This window comes from Saccopteryx bilineata, chromosome 2, assembly GCF_036850765.1.
Source record: "Saccopteryx bilineata isolate mSacBil1 chromosome 2, mSacBil1_pri_phased_curated, whole genome shotgun sequence".
Lineage (NCBI taxonomy): Eukaryota > Metazoa > Chordata > Mammalia > Chiroptera > Emballonuridae > Saccopteryx > Saccopteryx bilineata.
The window spans coordinates 306,514,075-306,533,764 of NC_089491.1; the positions used below are offsets into that span (position 1 = coordinate 306,514,075).

At 41.0% G+C, this 19,690-nt stretch overlaps 2 pseudogenes; both read left to right on the forward strand.

Annotated features, from left to right (window-relative positions):
- Positions 1-10,016: 10,016 nt before the first annotated feature.
- Positions 10,017-11,180, forward strand: LOC136323331 (small ribosomal subunit protein eS1-like; annotated as a pseudogene).
- Positions 11,181-11,463: 283 nt separating this feature from the next.
- On the forward strand, positions 11,464-13,429 carry LOC136322553 (glyceraldehyde-3-phosphate dehydrogenase-like; annotated as a pseudogene).
- Positions 13,430-19,690: the final 6,261 nt, after the last annotated feature.

Genomic DNA, 19,690 nt, shown 5'->3' on the forward strand with positions numbered 1-19,690 from the left:
AGTGACCCTGTCTTCAAGCTGAGAATTCTGCGTTCAAACCAATGAGCCTGTGTTCAAGTTGATAACCTTGGGTTTTTGAATAAGGAAGCTTAGTGTTTTGGGTCAATGCTCTATGCTCTGTCCACTCTGCCACCACTGGTCAGATTGCAACTTACTGTGTTTTTTTTTTTTTTTTTAAATAAATTTTTATTTTAATGGGGTGACATCAATAAATCAGGGTACATACATTCAAAGAAAACATTTCCAGGTTATCTTGTCATTTAGTTATGTTGCATACCCATCACCCAGAGAGAGATCGTCCTCTGCCACCCTCCATCCAGTTCTCTCTGTACCCCTCCCCCTCCCTTCCCCCTCTCCCTCCTTCCCTCCCCCCACCCCCCCATAGCCACCACACTCTTGTTCATGCCTCTCAGTCTCGCTTTTATGTCCCACTAATGTATGGAATCCTGCAGTTCCTGTTTTTTTCTGACTCGCTTATTTCACTCCGCACAATGCTACCAAGACTCTACCATTCCGCTATAAGTGATCCGATGTCACCATTTCTCCTAGCTGAATAATATACCATGGTGTATATGTGCCCCATCTTCTTCATCCAGTCCTCTATTTTTTTTAGAGTGATTAAAAGCCTTTAAGCAAATTCTTGGCCAATACAGCAAGAATCCATAAATGAGTAGTGTCCTTAACATGTTCCCCATGTTTTTGTTTTTTTCTGTATTTTTCTGAAGCCGGAAACGGGAAGAGACAGTCAGACAGACTCCCGCATGTGCCCGACTGGGATCCACCCGGCACGCCCACCAGAGGGCGATGCTCTGCCCCTCCGGGGCCTCGCTCCAACACCTGGGGCAGAGGCGGAGGAGCCATCCCCAGCGCCTGGGCCATCTTTGCTCCAGTGGAGCCTCAGCTGTGGGAGGGGAAGAGAGAGACAGAGAGGAAGGAGAGGGGGAGGGGTGGAGAAGCAGATGGGCGCCTCTCCTGTGTGCCCTGGCCGGGAATCGAACCCAGGACTTCTGCATGCCAGGCCGACGCTCTACCCCTGAGCCAACCAGCCAGGGCCGCAACTTACTGTTTTTGATAAATGCCTGTGAATAGAGCTAGTCCCAGAGATTGAGTTCCGATTCAGGTCAACTAAAGACAATCTTTGAGAATGGCTCTTTACTGCCAGACAAGTCAAATAGTGACAATTCTCTGAGTTTGAGGCTTTTTGGGATGATTCAAACCCAACCCATTATTCTCCTTCTAGTAGATGCTGGTCTGTTGGTTTTAATAGCTACTGTAGTTGTGAAGCTACTGGATTTTAATGATACTTGGTATGTGGAAAAATGGGTATTAGATTAAGAACAATTAAAAACTCCCAAAGTTCTTACTGATGTTCAGTCATTTTTCTTGACAAAACACTGCTAGGTTATTGAAAGCCTCTGTTTAATTTCAAGGGACTAAATTTTTTATTTTTTTGAGAGTTTTCTCCAGATTTCTCATTGTCTTATGGAAGAGCTGATTTGCAGATATTTTTAATGCCATTCTGGAAGTTGGAAACTCTCTAGCTTCTTTCCTTTTGTATTAGCATGGTATATCATTTTATATCCCTTTAGTTTTATCATATTGGTGTCTCTGTTTTAAAGAAAGTTTCTTGAAGGTCCTATGTAGTTGAATATTTCTTTTAAAACCCAATTTGATAATCTCTTTTTTAATAAGGATGCTCAGATTTAATTTTAAATTGGTTATTGTTATTGTGGATTTAAAGCTACATTCTTGCTATTTTCTATTTGTCTCATTTACCCATTGTTCTCTCTCTCTCTTTTGCTTTTGCCTTCTTTTGGATTGAATGTTGTTTATGATTTTCTTTCATTGCCTTATTAGCTCTGGTACTTTGGGTTTTGTTTTGTTTTCAGTGCTTGCTTTATCTTTAGTATAGCCCTTTAACCTATCACTGTCTACTTTGAAGTAACATTGTACTACTTCACAAGTAATACAAGAACCCACAAGAGTATACTTTCATTTCTCTTCTGATATTTGTCATATAATTTATTTCTACATGTTATAAATCTGACATTACATTTATTATTATTATTATTATTATTTTATTTTTTTACAGAGACAGAGAGTGAGTCAGAGAGAGGGATAGACAGGGACAGACAGACAGGAATGGAGAGAGATGAGAAGCATCAATCACCAGTCTTTCATTGCATGTTGCAAGACCCTAGTTATTCATTGATTGCTTTCTCATATGTGCCCCGACCGTGGACCTTCAGCAGACCAAGTAACCCCCCCGCTGGAGCCAGCAACCTTGGGTTCAAGCTGGTGGGCCTTTCCTCAAACCAGATGAGCCTGCACTCAAGCTGGCAACCTCGGGGTCTCGAACCTGGGTCCTCTGCATCCCAGTCTGACGCTCTCTCCACTGCGCCACCGTCTGGTCAGGCTACATTTATTATTTTTAGTAGTCAATTATCTTTTAAATTTCTTTTTTTTTTTAAGTTTTTTTTTTTTAAGGTCAGATTTTTTATTTTTTTTCTGTATTTTTCTGAAGCCGGAAATGAGGAGAGACAGTCAGACAGACTCCCGCATGCACCCGACCGGGATCCACCCGGCACGCCCACCAGGGGGCAATGCTCTGCCCACCAGGGGGCGATGCTCTGCCCCTCTGGGGCGTCGCTCTGTTGTGACCAGAGCCACTCTAGCACCCGAGGCAGAGGCCGAGGAGCCATCCCCAGCGCCCCGGCCATCTTTGCTCCAATGGAGCCTCGGCTGCGGGAGGGGAAGAGAGAGACAGAGAGGAAGGAGAGGGGGAGGGGTGGAAAAGCAGATGGGCGTTTCTCCTGTGTGCCCTGGTCGGGAATCGAACCCAGGACTTCTGCACGCCAGGCTGACGCTCTACCACTGAGCCAACCGGCCAGGGATTTTTTTTTTTTAAGTTTTATTTGATGATTTTAGAGACAGGAGAAAGAGAGAGAGAGAGAGAGAGAGAGAGAGAGAGGAGTGGGAAGCATCAACTCATAGTTGCTTCTCAAATGTGCCTTGACTGAGCAAGACCAGGGCTTCAAACAAGTGACCTCAGTACTCCAGGTAAAGGCTTCATCCACTGTGCCATCACAGGTCAGGCTCTTTTAATTTTATTTTTAAAATAATTTTTAAAGTTCTTTAATAGTCACTCACACATTTATCATTTCCTGTACTTTTCATTTTTTAGTATAGATTCATATTTTTATTTAGTAATATTTTCTTTCTTTCTGGAGGTTCACTTTAACATTACAGTGGTCCCTCATCTATCCAGGGGTTAGGTTCCAGAACCCCCTGTGACAGGCAAAAGTCCACGAAGAAGCGACCTTATATTTATTTTATTATTTATATATACTTTAAGGCTTTATAAACCCTCCCCACAATCTTATAAACCTTTCCCATACTATTATTAAACTTTTCCACACTTATTTTGCTGCAAAAATAATTAAAATAATAAATATATATAAAAATACCTATATACCACAAAATCCTGTGATATAGCAAAAAATCCATGATACAAAATTAGATATATACAATTTTAAAATTTGTGCTACAGTGAGACCGCAAAAAGTGAACTGCAATATGATGAGGGATGACTATATTGTAGTTCAAGTATAAATTTATTGTAGTGCTGGTATGAATTTTTTTCAGCTTTTGTATGCTGAGAAAATCCTTATTTAGTCATTTTTTTTGGAAATTTGTTTCTGAGTATAGAATTCTAGGTTGACTATTTTTTCTTCCAGTGCTTTAAAAATATTTTTTCACTCTCTTTTGAGCTGCATCGTTCTCAAGAAGAAATCTGCTGCTGTTATTATCTTTATATTCTGTACATAATTTGTATTTTTTTCATCTGGCTGATTTTAAGATTACATTTTTTTCCTTATTAGTAGTTCAAAGTAATTTATTGTTATGTACATTTGTTCCTGTTTCTTGGCCTTGGGGTTTGTTGAGATTCTTGGATCTGTGAAATTCTTGGATTTATAGTTTTCATGAATTTGGAAAATGTTTTCTCCATTAGTCTTTCAAATAGTTCTTCTGTCTGCCCTTTACTCTTTCAGGGACACCAATTACATGTATACCAGGCCACTTGAAGTTGTTTCACACCTTAATGATCTTCTGTTTACATTTTTCAGTGTTCTCTTAAAAAAAATTTTATGACTTTATTTATTCATTATAGAGAGGAGAGAGAAAAAGAGAGAGAGAAGGGGGGGAGGAGCAGGAAGCATCAACTCCCATATGTGCCTTGACTAGGGAAGCCCAGGGTTTTGAACCTGTGATCTCAGCATTCCAGGTCAACACTTTATCAACTGCATCACCACAGTTCAGGTCATTTTTCAGTATTCTTTTTTCTTGTCTGTGTTTTATTTGGTATAACTTCCATGGCTACATTCAAGTTTTCTAACAATTTTTCTGTAATGTCTAATCTGTTATTAATCTTGTTATGGATTGAATTGTGATACCCTCAAAGTTTATATGTTGAAGCCTTAATCCCTGTGTTACTTATTTTTTGAAATAGGGCCTTTAAGGAAGTAAATAAAGTAAACAAGACCATAAAGGTGGGGGTAGATTCCTAATCCAATAAGTCTGGTGTCCTTATCAGAGGAGAAATAGACACCAGGAGTGTATGCATACAGAGAAAAGGTCATGTGAGGACACAGAAAGGAGGTGGCCATCTGCAAACCAATAGGAGAGTTCTCACCAGAAGTCAGCTCTGCTGCCACCTTGATCTTGGATTTCAACCCCTAGAACTGTGAGAAAATAAATTTCTGCCATTTAAACCATCCAGCCTGTGGCATTCTCTTATGGTGGTACTAACAGACTAATACAAATCCCATCAGCATATTTTTCATCTTTAAAAATTCTATGTGAATTATTTTGCATTTTATATACCTTTTAACATGCTTTTTTTTTTTTTTTTAAGTCAGAGGAGGGAGAATAGAGAGACAGACTCGCACATGTGCCATCCACCTGGCCATCTGGGGTTGATGCTGAAATCAGTTGAGCTATTTTTAGTACCTGAGGCTGATATGCTGGGACCAACTGAGCTATCCTCAGCTCCTGGGGCCAATGCTTGAACCAATTAAGACACTGGAAGAGAGAGAAGGGGGAGAAGGAGGAGAAAAGAAGGAGGTTGCTTCTCTTGTATGCCCTGACCTGGGACTAAATCGGGGACTTCTGCATGCTGAGCCAACTCTCTATCCACTGAACCAACCAGCCAGGATCTTAACTTGCTCTTAATTTTCTGTACCTTTTTGAATTTATGAAATATATACCTATCATGTCATTTCTGGGTCTGTTTCTATTGATTGATTTTTCTCTTCATTATAAGTTGCATTTTCCTGTCTATTTGCATGCCTGATAAGTTTTACTGGATGACAGACGTGAATTTTACATTCTAGGATGCTGAATTTTTCATAGTCTTTAAATATTGTGTGTTTATTCTGGGGTACTGTTAAACTACTTGGAAATAGTTTGGTCCTTTCAAGAATTGCTTTTAAGCTTTGTTAAGTAAAATCAGAGCCATCTTTATTTTAGAATTAAATTGGTCCTACTACTGAAGCAACCCTTCTCAGTACTCTACCTTAACATCACGTATTACAAGGTTGTTCCACACTGATTATGGGGAATATGAACTACTCACAACACCAAGTATTTTTCTGAGAGTCATTCTGCTGCTTATATCAATAGCTATTTTATTGGGTCTATGGTGGATTTTTTTTTTGTATTTTTCCAAAGTTGGAAATAGGGAGGCAGTCAAAAAGACTCCCGCATGTGCCCGACCGGGATCCACCTGGCATGCCCACCAGGGGGCGATGCTCTGCCTATCTGGGGCATTGCTCTGTTGCAACCAGAGCCATTCTAGCACCTGAGGCAGAGGCAATGGAGCCATCCTTAGTGCCAGGGCCAACTTTGCTCCATGTGTTGATCAGTATTTAACTGAAGACTACAGGAGCCTGACCTGTGGTGGCGCAGTGGATAAAGCGTCGACCTGGAAATGCTGAGGTCGCCGGTTTGAAACCCTGGGCTTGCCTGGTCAAGGCACATATGGGAGTTGATGCTTCCAGCTCCTCCCCACTTCTCTCTCTCTCTCTCTGTCTCTCTCTCCTTCTCTGTCTCTCTCTCTCCCCTCTCTAAAAATGAATAAATAAAATAAAAATTAAAAAAAAAAGACTACAGGAAATACTCTGTAGATCTCTGCATCTCTCTTCTCTCCAATATTTTGCCCTGTGAATTGCAAATATCTTGACCTTTCACATTTTCAACTATAGCTCCCTAACTCAAGGAGACCCTGGGTTCTGTTTCTCATCACTGTGCTGAGGTCTAGAAATGATCTCCAGTTATGAGGTTAGGTGACTCAATTTTTTTTTAAAAATTTTCTTTTTCTCCCATTGACCATTCTGCTATATCAGCGGTTCTCAACCTGTGGGTCACGACCCCAGTGGGGGTCAAATGACCAAAACACAGGGATCACGACCCACAGGTTGAGAACCGCTGTTCTATATAGTCATCCCTTACCATATCGTGGTTCACTTTTTGCAGTCTCACTGTATTGTGGATTGTTAAATTGTATATACCTAATTATATATCGTGGAATTTTTGCTACATCATGGGATTTTGTGGAATATAAGTATTTTTATATATTTATTATTTTAATTATTTTTGCAGTAAAATAAGCATTTTCTATCCTAAAAAATGAAAACAATATAAAAATATTAATTAAAACGTGTTAAAAGAATACTAAATCAAAAAAAAACACGTAGTGTACAGCAGATGAGTAGACAAAGACTCGCACATATGGAAAATGCAGCTACGGCTGCTTCTACTTGAGCTAGTTTGCCACATGAGATTGTACATGGCACACTATTGGCTGATGGATGGGAGGCGATTAACCAGAGCACTGTGTTCTATATATATAAATAACAAAATAAATATAAGGTCATTACTTTGCAGGTTTTCGCCTATCATGGAGGGTTCTGGAACCTTACCCCTGCGATAGATGAAGGGCCATTGTACTTTCTGTTGTCCATGTTAGAAAAATCATTTACTCTCTTTTGTCTCAGTTTTTAGTCAATTAAAATGGGAGGATAAATCTATTCCCAGTTTACACATCTATGTTCAGAAGTGAAAGCCCTCCCTAAAAGCACTTAGGTACTTGGTCTTTCCAGCTGAAGGGGTACAAGCAGAATAATATTATTACTGTGTGACTAGTGTGATGATCTTGAGATGTCAATACCATCAAAAAAATTTTAGGAGGATCCCAAAATGGTGATGAGTAGGCAGATGTTTCAACTGACACCTCCCAGGACCAAATTGAATTACAACTGAAGTTAAGAACAATCATCTTGAAAAACCAACTTGGGACTAAATTAAGAGGAGTATAAGCCACATTGAAACTGATAGAAAGAGTGAAGACACAAAAAGGGCTGTCCTGCTCCCAGGAGTGAGTAGTGGCTGAGGGTCTCTTGAGGGACTTTCACTCAGATAACCCTCTGGGAAGCCAAGAGTGAGGAAGTAAAAAATATTCAGGAAAGTTATCCTAATGAAGTTCTCCTTACATTGAAGGAAACACCAAGTGGTGAAAAAATGTACTCTCCCCCAACACATTGATTCAGAGTATCAGAAAACAATGGATTGGAAGTTGAAATTTCATCTTAGTATGCCGTCTTAGTAGTCTCTAGGGCCGTGATGGCGAACCTTTTTATAAAAACTGTCCACTTTTGCAGTGCTGGTCAAACCTGGTCCCTCCAGCCCACTAGTGGGTGTTCCAGCTTTCATGGTGGGCAGTAGCGGAGCAACCAAATGGTGCCACGATTGGCCCACCATGAAAGCTGGAATGCCCATTAGTGGGTGGGAGGGACTAGGTTGACCAGCACTGCAAAATTGGGTGGTTTTTATAAAAAGGTTTGCCATCACGGCTCTAGGGGAACACTTACAAGACCTAGGGCATAGGGTCAAGATTTATGCACATAACTTGCCAAACAGCTAAAGCCCTGACAAGGTGTTCAGACAGTCTAAAAATGAGCATAAATGAAACTAAAGGAAAATATACACTTTCTATTTTGTCTGATAAAAACTAAATCTTGTTTTGTGTGTGTGTGTGTGTGTAACAGAGACACAGAGAGAGAGACAGAGAGAGGAACAGATAGAGACAGACAGGAAGAGAGAGATGAGAAGCATCAATTCTTTGTGGTAGCAACTTACTTGTTCATTGATTGCTTTCTCATATGTGTCTTGACTGGGTGACTCCAGCAAAGCAAGTGACCCCTTGCTGAGGACAGTGACCTTGGACTCAAGTCAGTGACCTTGTGCTTCAAGCCAGCGATATTTGGGATTAAACCAGTGACCACAGGTTTATGTCTATAATCCCACACTCAAGCCAGCAACTCTGCACTTAAACTGGTGAGCCTGCGCTCAGGCCAGCGACCTCTGGGTTTTGAACACTCTATCCACTGTGCCACCGCCTGGTCAGACAAAACTAAGTCTTTATTAAGATAATAAAGACCTGTAACCTTTAAAATGTTAAATAATCCTTTAAATAATCCCTTCACTAAGATATAAGAGGTCATATCTTCTACAAAAGAAGGATCAAAAAGTCATTAACAGGGAACATAAGCAATGAAAAGATAGCAGGATAAAATACAAAGACCACAAGAGAGAAGTAAAGGTAAAATATGGAAGAACTTTAACGAAAATGAAAAAGTAATATACAACAAAAGGATGCATAAAATTGACATTCTAGACAATGTAATAAATTATGTAGAGGGAAAATATGAAAGAACTCCTAAAATGCGGAGTAAGAGGAAAAAAATGAAATAATAAAAAATGATAGCAATAGAGAACAGAAAATATATAGATTTAACTCAATAGCTTACTGTTGTTTCTTAGGGAGGAAAAAATGAAAACAAAGTTTAAAGTTTTTGAAGCTGGTAAAAAGCCTTAAGCATTAAGATGAAAGGGAATCACTGTATTAAATAAAAATTAACCAACAGACCCACATAGACACAATTTGGCAAATTTTCTTAATCACAAAATTACAGAAAAAAATGTTATAACATAAAAAAAATAAACAAGTTAGCTCTAAAGGTAAAAATATATGTTTGATTTTAATCTTTTCTGGAATACTAAATATAGGAAGTAAATAGAACAATGGATACAAAATTTTGAAGGAAAAATTATGTGACACAGCCACAAGTCAGCAAAAATATGTACTAAAACAGATATTTTCAGAGTGTAGCCCATTGGCCCCTTAAGTTCTTTGAAGTATTTTTTCAGGGTGTTCACAAGACCAAGCTTTTTTTTATAATAATACTAAGATATGATTTGCCTTTTCACTGTTGATATTTGTACTGTCGCTAAAAAAGCAATAGTGGTTGTGGTGGCGCAGTGAATAAAGCATCGACCTGGAATGCTGAGGTTGCTCATTTGAAACCCTGGGCTTGCCTGATCAAGGCACATATGAGAGTTGATGCTTCCTGCTCCTCCCCCTTCTCTCTCTCTCTCTGTCTCTTTCTCTCTGGCCTCACTCTCTAAAAATGAATAAATAAAATCTAAAAAAGAAAAGTTAAAAAAAATCAAAAGTGAGTAAAATTGTTGGCAGTTCAGCACAAATTAATGCCCAGGTACCAACTGTGCTAGTAGTTATATTATTCACCATCACCCTCTGGCAAGGGTAATGAAAAGAGTTCACTTGAGGAAAAAAAAATGGTAACTTTTATAAATCTTTTTTTTTAAAGATTTTTATGTATTGATTTTAGAGAGAAGAGAGAAAGAGAGAAAGGTGGGAGTAAGGAGTGGGAAACATCAACTCATAATTGCTTCTCATGTGTGCCTTGACTGGGGAAGCTTGGGATCTCAAACAGGAGATCTCAATGTTCCAGGTCAACATCTTATCTTCTGCACCACCAAAGGTCAGGCTAACTTTACTAAATCTTGAATCTTAAATGCAAATTTACAAAATATTATATGTAGCAAATAAATATACAAAATGCATTTCTGGCCTTTTTGGCTCTCTGAGCAGCACCATGGCAATCAGCAAGAACAAGCACTGTTGGCAAGCTAAAAGGGAGCCAAGAAGAAAGTGGTAAGTCCATTTTATAAGACTGGTGTGATGTGAAAGCACCAGCTATTTCAATATAAGAAATATTGGGAAAACACTAATCATGAGAACTCAAGGAACTAAAATCACATCTGATGGTCTCAAGGGTTGTGCTTATGAAGTGGACCAAAGTTATCTGCCGAATGATGAAGTTGCATTTAGAAAATTTAAGCTAATTATTGAGGATGTTCAGGACAATAACTAATTTTTTTTTTTTTTGTATTTTTCTGAAGCTGGAAACGGGGAGAGACAGTCAGACAGACTCCTGCATGCGCCCGACCAGGATCCACCCGGCGTGCCCACCAGGGGTGACGCTCTGCCCACCAGGGGGCGATGCTCTGCCCCTCCGGGGCATCACTCTGTGGTGACCAGAGCCACTCTAGCGCCTGGGGCAGAGGCCAAGGAGCCATCCCCAGCGCCCGGGCCATCCTTGCTCCAATGGAGCCCCGGCTGCGAGAGGGGAAGAGAGAGACAGAGAGGAAGGAGGGGGGGGGAGAAGCAAATGGGTGCTTCTCCTATGTGCCCTGGCCGGGAATCGAACCTGGGTCCCCCGCACGCCAGGCCGACACTCTACCGCTGAGCCAACCGGCCAGGGCCTAACTAATTTTTATGGCATGAATCTTACCTGTGATAAAATATGCTCCATAGTAAAAAATAGCAGACCATGATTGATTGAAGCTCATGTTGACATCAAGACCATCAATGATTATTTGCTTTGTCTAGTTTGTGTTGGTTTTACTAAAATTCACAACAGTCAGATTTGGAAGACCTCTTATGCTCAACAACAACACATCCACCAAATCCAGAAGATGATGGAAATAATGACCTAAGAGGTGCAGACAATTGACTTGAAAGAAGTGCTCTAAATTGATTCTAGATAGCATCGGGAAAGAGAGATGAGGCTTGCCATTCTGTTCACTCAATGATGTCTTTGTTAGGAAAGTCAAAAGGCTAAAAAGCCCAAGTTTGAACTGGGAAAACTCATGGAGCTTCATGGTGAAGATAGCAGTTTTGGAAAAGCTAGTGAGGATGAGACAGGCACTAGAGATGAACTAATGGATATGAGTCCCCAGTCTAAGAATCTGTTTAAAATTCAGACTTTAATGACAGATAAAAAAATCTTATTTGTGATTAAAAAAGAAAAAGCAACAACAACCAAATGCATTTCTCCTATCTAGTGATGTACCATATAATGGTTGTCTCAAGAAAAGCATTTGTGTGATTGAGTCACAAACTGAACTAGCTTCTTTTTTCATGTTTTATTATTTTTTACTTGAAAAAACTACTGACAGACAAACCATTGTTGTTGAGACTTGGCTATAGGCAAAATTTCTCTGTAAAATCAACAAAGTGAGCCTATCACTTCAAAGAAAATGATTGATGGTATCTGTTCCCAATTAAAATATTTTTTCAAGTGAAAAATTAAATTATTAGAAAAATTGCCTCTGCTCCCTATACTTAAAAAGTTTTCTGATGATATCAGCAGTAAAACAAATGAAAGTAATTATTTTCATGTTGTTAAATGAAATATGTTTATGTTTGGAAGGCCTGAATGTCTCAGTGAACCACTAATTTCAAGTGATCAAATGCATGCTGATACAAAATTATGTACCAATAAAAATTTCAATCAGGCCCTGGCCTGTTGGCTCAGTGGTAGAGCATTGGCCTGGCGTGCAGAAGTCCCGGGTTCGATTCCCGGCCAGGGCACACAGGAGAAGCGCCCATCTGCTTCTCCACCCCTCCCCCTCTCCTTTCTCTCTGTCTCTCTCTTCCCCTCCCGCAGCGAGGCTCCATTGGAGCAAAGATGGCTCGGGCGCTGGGGATGGCTCCTTGGCCTCTGCCCCAGGTGCTAGAGTGGCTCTGGTCGCGGCAGAGCAACACCCCAGAGGGGCAGAGCATCGCCCCCTGGTGGGCAGAGCGTCGCCCCCTGGTGAGCGTGCCAGGTGGATCCCAGTCGGGTGCATGCGGGAGTCTGTCTGACTGTCTCTCCCCGTTTCCAGCTTCAGAAAAGTACAAAAAAAAAAAATTTTTCAATCACAGTGAAAGATAGATTAATGGAGTCTAATTTAACAGAGTAAGAACAGTTAGTTGATATGGTCTTAGATTTCACATTGCAAGTAACATTTAAGAAACTACTATTTATTGAATTTTGGCATAGTGTCAAAAGAGAATACATAGAATCATCTAAAAAGATTATTAAAATAACTCTCTTTTCCAATTACATATAGGTATGAAGCCAGATTTTCACCAATGTTACAATCAAGACAATATAATAGATTGCTTCAGAAGGTTCTCTGCTTCTCTCATGCCATGTCTTCCAGTGTGTGCCAACCACAACCCTGAGACACAGTAGAGAAGGTCAGAATGAATGGATTTGACTCCATTAGGCACATGGTCACTGGGGCTGCTGGAACAGTGGATATTGTTTCCCTCAACAACCCCTTTATTAACCTCAACTACATGGTCTACATGTTCCAGTATGATGTTACCAATGGCAAGTTCAAAGACACTGAATAGTCAAGGCTGAGAATGAGAAGCCCATCTTTATCTTCCAGGAGCAAGATCCTTCCAACATCAAATGGGGTGATGCTGGTGCTGCATATGTTGTAGAGTGCACTGGTTTCTTTACTACCTTAGAGAAGGCAGGGGCTCACTTGAAGGGTAGAGCCAGGAGGGTCATCATTTCTTCTCCTACTGCAGATGTCCTCATGTTTGTGATGGGTATAAATCATGAGAAATATGACAACTCCCCCAAGATTGTCAGCAATGCTTCCTGCACCACCAACTTCTTGACCCTCCTGGCCAAGGTCATCCATAAAAACTTTGGCATCAAAGAGGGAATCATGACCACAATCCATGTCATCATTGCCACCCAGAAGAGTGTGGATGGCTCCTCTGGGAAGTTGTTCCGTGATGACCAAGAAGCTGCCCAGAAAATCAACCCTCCGATTGGCTCTGCCAAGGCTATGAACAAGGTCTTTCCTGAGCTAAATGGGAAGCTCACTGGCATGACCTTCTCTGTCCCTACCCCCCAATGTGTCAGCTGTGTATCTGACCTGCTGCTTGGAGAAAGTCGCCAATACAATGACATCAAGGAGGTGGTGAAACAGGCATTGGAGAACACTTTCAAAGGCATCCTGGGCTATACTGAGGACAAGGTGTCTTCTTTGACTTTAACAGTGGCACACACTCTACTTTCAATGCTGGGGTTGGCCTTGCCTTCAACAACCGCTTTGTCAAGCTCATTCCTGATATGACTATAAATTTGGTTACATAACAGAGTGGTATGTGGTGGGCCTTTTGGTCTGCATAGCCTTGAAGGAGGAAGAGTCCCCTTGACAATCAGCCCCAGCAAGAGGAAGACAGGCTCTCAGCTGCTAGGGATTCCTTGCCTCAGATTGATCCCCTAATACATTGAGAATCTACTGACATCCACAGTTTCTATCCTAGACCCCTTGAAGAAGGGGAGGAGCTTAGGGAGCCCTACATTGTCATGAACCATCAATAAAGTTCACTGCACTCAATCAAAAAAAGAAAAGGAATGCATAAAAATGTATAAGCTATCATATATTAAGCTAGACATTAAAAAGATAAGCAAAATAGGCTGACTAGGTAGTGGCACAATGAGTAGAGCATCAACCTGGGACTCTGAGGACCCAGGTTCAAACCCCAAGGTTGCCAGCTTGAGCGCAGGTTGCCGACTTCAGTGTGGGATCATAGGCATGACTCCATGGTTGCTGGTTTGAGCCCAAAGTTCGCTGGCTTGAGCCCAAAGTCACTGGCTTAAGCAAGGGGTCACTGGCTAAGCCAGAGTCCCCAAGTCAAGACACATATGAGAAGCAATCAATGAACAACTAAAGTGGCGCAACTATGAGTGGATGATTCTCAATTCTCTCCCTTCCTGTCTGTCTCTGTCTCTGTCTCTCTCTCTAAAAAGATAAGCAAAAAAAAAAAAAAAAAAAAGATAAGCAAAATAGTATTTTACATCCAAGCAAATGAATGTTCCTGGGTGAAGAAAACAGGAAAGAATTCTCAGATATGTAAGGGCTCCATAATTGAAAACCTAATAGCCCTTTTTAAAAAAAATTACTTGAAGATTTACTTCTGCCACTGAAGATATAAATTATCATGTAAAATATAATATAAATGGAGCCACTTCAAAATGGAGTCAGAGCTGCCATCCAGAGGAATGCGTTGACCATCTAACTCTTCAATCCTTTGGAATGTTAAAACTGGGGAAAAGAATCCTTGGACTGGGTCTACAGCAGTATTATCCTAAATAAAGATAACAATAAAGCAGATAATATGACTATAAAACTGAAAATTAAAGACATTCTTTAAAATTAGCGTCACTATGTTAGAATATCAACACCTTTTAAAATTTCCTCCTTTCGTTTTATGTGATTGTTCCCCTTCCCATTCTTATAAATACTCCTTGACTTCACCTCCTAATCAGAACTCTATTTGGATTTTAGCCTAAATAGCTATATTTTTAGATCTCAAATAACTTTTCATTGCCTCTCACTTTGGCCTTTTATTTTTAGGTTATCATATCTGGTGTCATAAGTGGGATCAAAGGTGACCACACCCTTGTGTACTGGCATTTACTGGAACTGTATGGTACTTATAGAGACTCTTCTGTGCTCACGTTTTCAGGAACCACTACTTCTCTGACCCTGAAGACTTCTTGGGTTCAGACCACCCTCATTTTGAAGTTGCTGTCATTATTTGAGATCAGAAGAGATTTTCCCAGGGGAGAGGGGGCAGTTGCCATGGGGACAATTGTCACAGTGACAGCATGTGTCTTCTGCCACAGGAGTTGCTATTGCATAAGGAATTTTTTCCTTCAGGAGTAAACCTCCTTCACCTGTGGAAGGTTTCTTGGGAGCTGAGCAACTAGGAGTTTACTAAAACAAGAGGAATTTTTTCTCTCTGAAGAAGACATTCTTTACTTATGAAACGTTTCCTGGGAAGTGAGCAACTGAGAGCTTGATACTACATGAAAACTGTATTTTCCTTGCAGGAGGGGCTTTTCAGCCTCATTAAAAGTGTCTTGGGAGTTCAGCAGCTCTCAATGATTTTTTCCTGGTGGATAAATACAACTTTTTTCTTTTTCTTTTTTTTTTTTAGTGAGAGACAGATAAAAAAGGAGAGAGAGAGGAAGGTGAGAGAGTGAGAGTATCAACTCATAATTGCTTCACTTTAGTTGTTCATTGATTGCTGCTTTTATGTATCTTGAATTGAGGAGGTCAAGCAGAGACAGCGACGCTTTGCTCAAGCCAGTGACCTCTGGGCTCAAGCCAAGTGACCTTGGGATGATATCAATGATCCTGTGCTCAAGCCAGCAACCCTGCACTCAAGTTGGCAACCTTGGGGTTTGGAACCAGGGACCTGAGGTTGATGCTGTATCCACTGTACTACCACTGGTCAGGCTGGTGAGTACTAATTATTTTGAATGCTCCTTTTCCCTTTCCTTGTCTCTTTCTGTGTACTGTTGTCATTATATATAGATTTTGTAGGGGAAGACACAGGCATAAATCCTGTAAACCTGTTGTCCATGATGGCCCCCTCAAACTGACAAGCTAGTGTATCTCCCTATACTGGCTTTTGTTTAGACAAACTTTACTGTGGGTCCTTATATAAAAACCAGATGAGGTTTTTTTCTTCTGTCTTGTTCTATGCCCTGATAGCTTGGCTTTCTGACCAACAAAAGTATTTTCCTCTGATTTCCATCAACTGGAAGGTGCACTTACTAGTGGGCATCTCATGGCCAAATAAACTAGAATTTAGGCAGCTGTATCTAGTAAGACTGTTGCCCAGGAATTTATGACTGGTTAGTTGTAGCCAATCAACTGGCAACTATTGGCCTTTTTATGAACTGTGCCAGTTCTCAGGGGAATTTGTCATGAGGGGTCCCAGTGAAATGTAGAAACACCATATCCCTGACCACAGAATGAGTTTTGGAAGATTTGTAGATGAGTAAATGAAAAGAATTCTGTAAAGGCCATAAATGCTCCCTAATGTCTAGATTCCACAAAACCCTCAAGGTGCTGCCTTAACAACCTTTGTAAAAGGCCAGAATAACCGAGCACATTCTTTTGCTTTTTGTAAAATGCTTTGCTGAGCACTCTCTCCCTAGATTGTTCCAACAATAACCAAAAGCATGTTTCACTTCTGTAAAACTGCTTTAGCTAGATGCTCACCTCCTCCCTCACTTCTTTTTGCCTTTAAAAGCAAACCCCTGAGTTCATTCAGGGCCACGAGTTTTTTAAGATTTGAATCTACTCGTGGTCACCGGCATTAAATTAAAGACTCCTTGCCTGACCTGTGGTGGCACAGTGGATAAAGCGTTGAACTGAAAATGCTGAGGTTGCCAGTTTGAAACCCTGGGTTTGCCTCATCAAGGCACATATGGGAGTGGATGCTTCCTGCTCCTCCCTTTCTCCCTCTCTCTCTCTCTTTCTCCTCTCTAAAATGAATTTAAAAAAAATTAAAGACTCCTTGGCCCTGGCTGGTTGGCTCAGCGGTAGAGCGTTGGCCTGGCGTACGGGAGACCCGGGTTCGATTCCCGGCCAGGGCACATAGGAGAAGCACCCATTTGCTTCTCCACCCCCCCCTTCCTCTCTGTCTCTCTCTTCCCCTCCCGCAGCCAAGGCTCCATTGGAGCAAAGATGGCGCGGGCGCTGGGGATGGCTCCTTGGCCTCTGCCCCAGGCGCTAGAGTGGCTCTGGTCGCGGCAGAGCAACGCCCCAGAGGGGCAGAGCATCGCCCCCTGGTGGGCAGAGCTTCGCCCCTGGTGGGCGTGCCGGGTGGATCCCGGTCGGGCGCATGCGGGAGTCTGTCTGACTGTCTCTCCCCGTTTCCAGCTTCAGAAAAAAAAAAAAAAAAAAAAAAATTAAAGACTCCTTAATTTGGCTACTTAATTGTGTGGCAAAATGTTTGTTTCCTGGCTGTCCAGATATAACACCAGTCTGTAACAGCCTTTGTTGTCTCAACCTTCATTGCTTTACTGCCTGTAGCAAAGAAGGAGCCTTTACTGTCTTAGATTATTCCAGGAATGAGTTTTCTGGATTTTGGTCTTTTTGTTTGGTTAAGCTAGTGGTAGTCAACCTGGTCCCTACTGCCCACTAGTGGGTGTTCCAGCTTTCTGGTGGGCGGTAGTGGAGCAACCAAAATATAAATAAAAAGATAGATTTAACTATAGTAAGCTGTTTTATAAAGATTTATTCTGCCAAATTTAGTGAAAATCTGACATAAAGTACTTGGTAAATAATAATTATTATATGCTTTAACTTGCTGTAACTCTGCTTTATAAATTTTATAAAGTAAAGCTACTTCCATACTTTATAAATCACCATTACTGTGGAACTGGTGGGCGGTTATAAAATTTTACTACTAACAGAGATACAAAAGTGGGTGGTAGATATAAAAAGGTTGACTACCCCCAGGTTAAGCCATAAACAACTTACTGGTTTGAGCTGCTAGTGAGATTAATCGAGCATCCTGACAAAAGCCAGATGATGGATCCTTAGAATTGGAAAAACTTCTACATTGAATTGTTTATTTTTTAAGGCACTCTCATAACAGTTGTTCTATTGGTAGGGATGGAAAGGCCAAATTTAAAAATGTATACAAGAAATTTAATTGCTAGTCTCCTTCATTTGAGTAAATAAAACTGATATGTGTTGCAGCATACAGATGATGTATTATGGAATGATACACCTGAAACCTATGTAATTTTATTAACCAATGTCATCCCAATAAATTCAGTTTAAAAAATAAAAAATAGAGAGATAATACAGTGAGATAAGTGATCTAATCTATAATGTCATTTAGGTAGCAACTCAGTTCCTTGAGGAATTGAAGCTGTTCTTGTTTTACAAATTCAGTCTTTACATCAGGTGTCCCCAAACTACAGCCTGCTGGCTGCCTGTGGCCCCTGAGGCCATTTATCCGGCCCGTCATACTTCCAGAAGGGGCACCTCTTTCATTGGTGGTCAGTGAGAGGAGCATTGTATATGTGGCGGCCCTCCAATGGTCTGAGGGACAGTGAACTGGCCCGCTGTGTAAAAAGTTTGGGGACCCCTGCTTTACAGGATCAGGTGTGTGGCTCCAGAAACATTCAAAACCACCAATCCTTTTAACCATCCCCACAGCCCTCCATTAATCTCAAATGGCTTGCATATATTGGCTTCAAGAAACCAAAGTCCTTCTAGGAGGAGCTTGCATTTCTTCCTCTGTGCCATTGAGTTGTAAATTCCTAGTTTCCTCTAGGAACTCTTATTTAGGCTATCTTTTTAAAATGCAAATTGTGTCTATTGATTTTACACAGAAAGGGGAGGGGAGCAAGAAGTATCAACTCATAGTTGATTCACTTTAGTTATTCACTGATTGCTTGCATTTTGTGCCTTGACTGAGCAAGCCCAAGGTTTCAAACTAGTGACCTCAGCAGTCCAGACCGATGCCCTATCCATGGTGTTACCACAGGCCAGGCAAAAAAATGTAAATTTAAGGAATGTAATTCTTAATAACAACAACAACAAAAATGGTGGGGGAGGGGGTGGAAGGAAAGGTCATTTGGATTGATACCACTTCCTTTATGGAAGTCATAAGTCTCTGTTTGCATTTGTTTAAATGTTCATGTGTGTAGATATATGATATTTTTATACCTCCAGATGGTATTGTTAATTTGTAGGGGGGAAGGAAGCTGTATTTAATTGGCTTAAAAATAAACAAACACATATATTAAGAATGTGGGGGAATGAGAGAAGATGGCAATAGAGTAGGTGGACATTCCAACTCCCACCTCCCATAACCAAAGTGGATTACAACTTAACTTAAGAACAATCATCTTGAAAAACCAACTTGGGACTAAACTAAGAGCAATCTATAACCAAAGATCACTGAAGAAACCACACTGGGACTGGTAGGAAGGGTGGAGATGCAGAAAGGGCTGCTCAGCTCCCAGGAGTGAGCTGTGGCCTGGAGGGACTCTCACGGTGGGGTGGTGTTGGGCAGATAAAATATATTATGCTCACTTTGTTAAAGATGGTGCTGCCCACAAGGAGGCTATCACCCAAGTGATATTAATGTGTGTTGGGGGTGGGCTAAAGGCAGGCAGAATCCTTATAGCCTGGGGCTTGGTTTTAGGATTAAGCCTTTCCCACCTGTTTTGATGTGGGGTGGTACAATACCATCATGCCCCAGATAAGTGACTTTGTATTAGAGACTTCCCTGTTTTGTATATTGGATTAAAGGTTTTAATTTCTACACTATAAAATGGAGGCAGAACAGGAGCTTGCGCTCTTGGTTCCTGAGATTATCATTAGAGGAGAGAGCAGAGAGGAGAGCAGAGAAGGGCCACGTGGAGGAGGCCAGGAGAAGCAGCCAAGATGGTGGAGTGTTGAGTGAGAAGCCAGTTAGTGCCGAGTTTGTGCAGGGAGAAGGAAGGAGATGGGGAATAGAGGTGAATAAGTCTGGTGAGCTAGAAACCTTTGATTCTAGGAAACTCGGATAAATCAGTAGCTTTGTGAGCACTGAATGTGAGTGGGTTTTGGAGCCCAGTGTGTGTTTTTACTTGCCCACCAGGTGCAAGCTAGG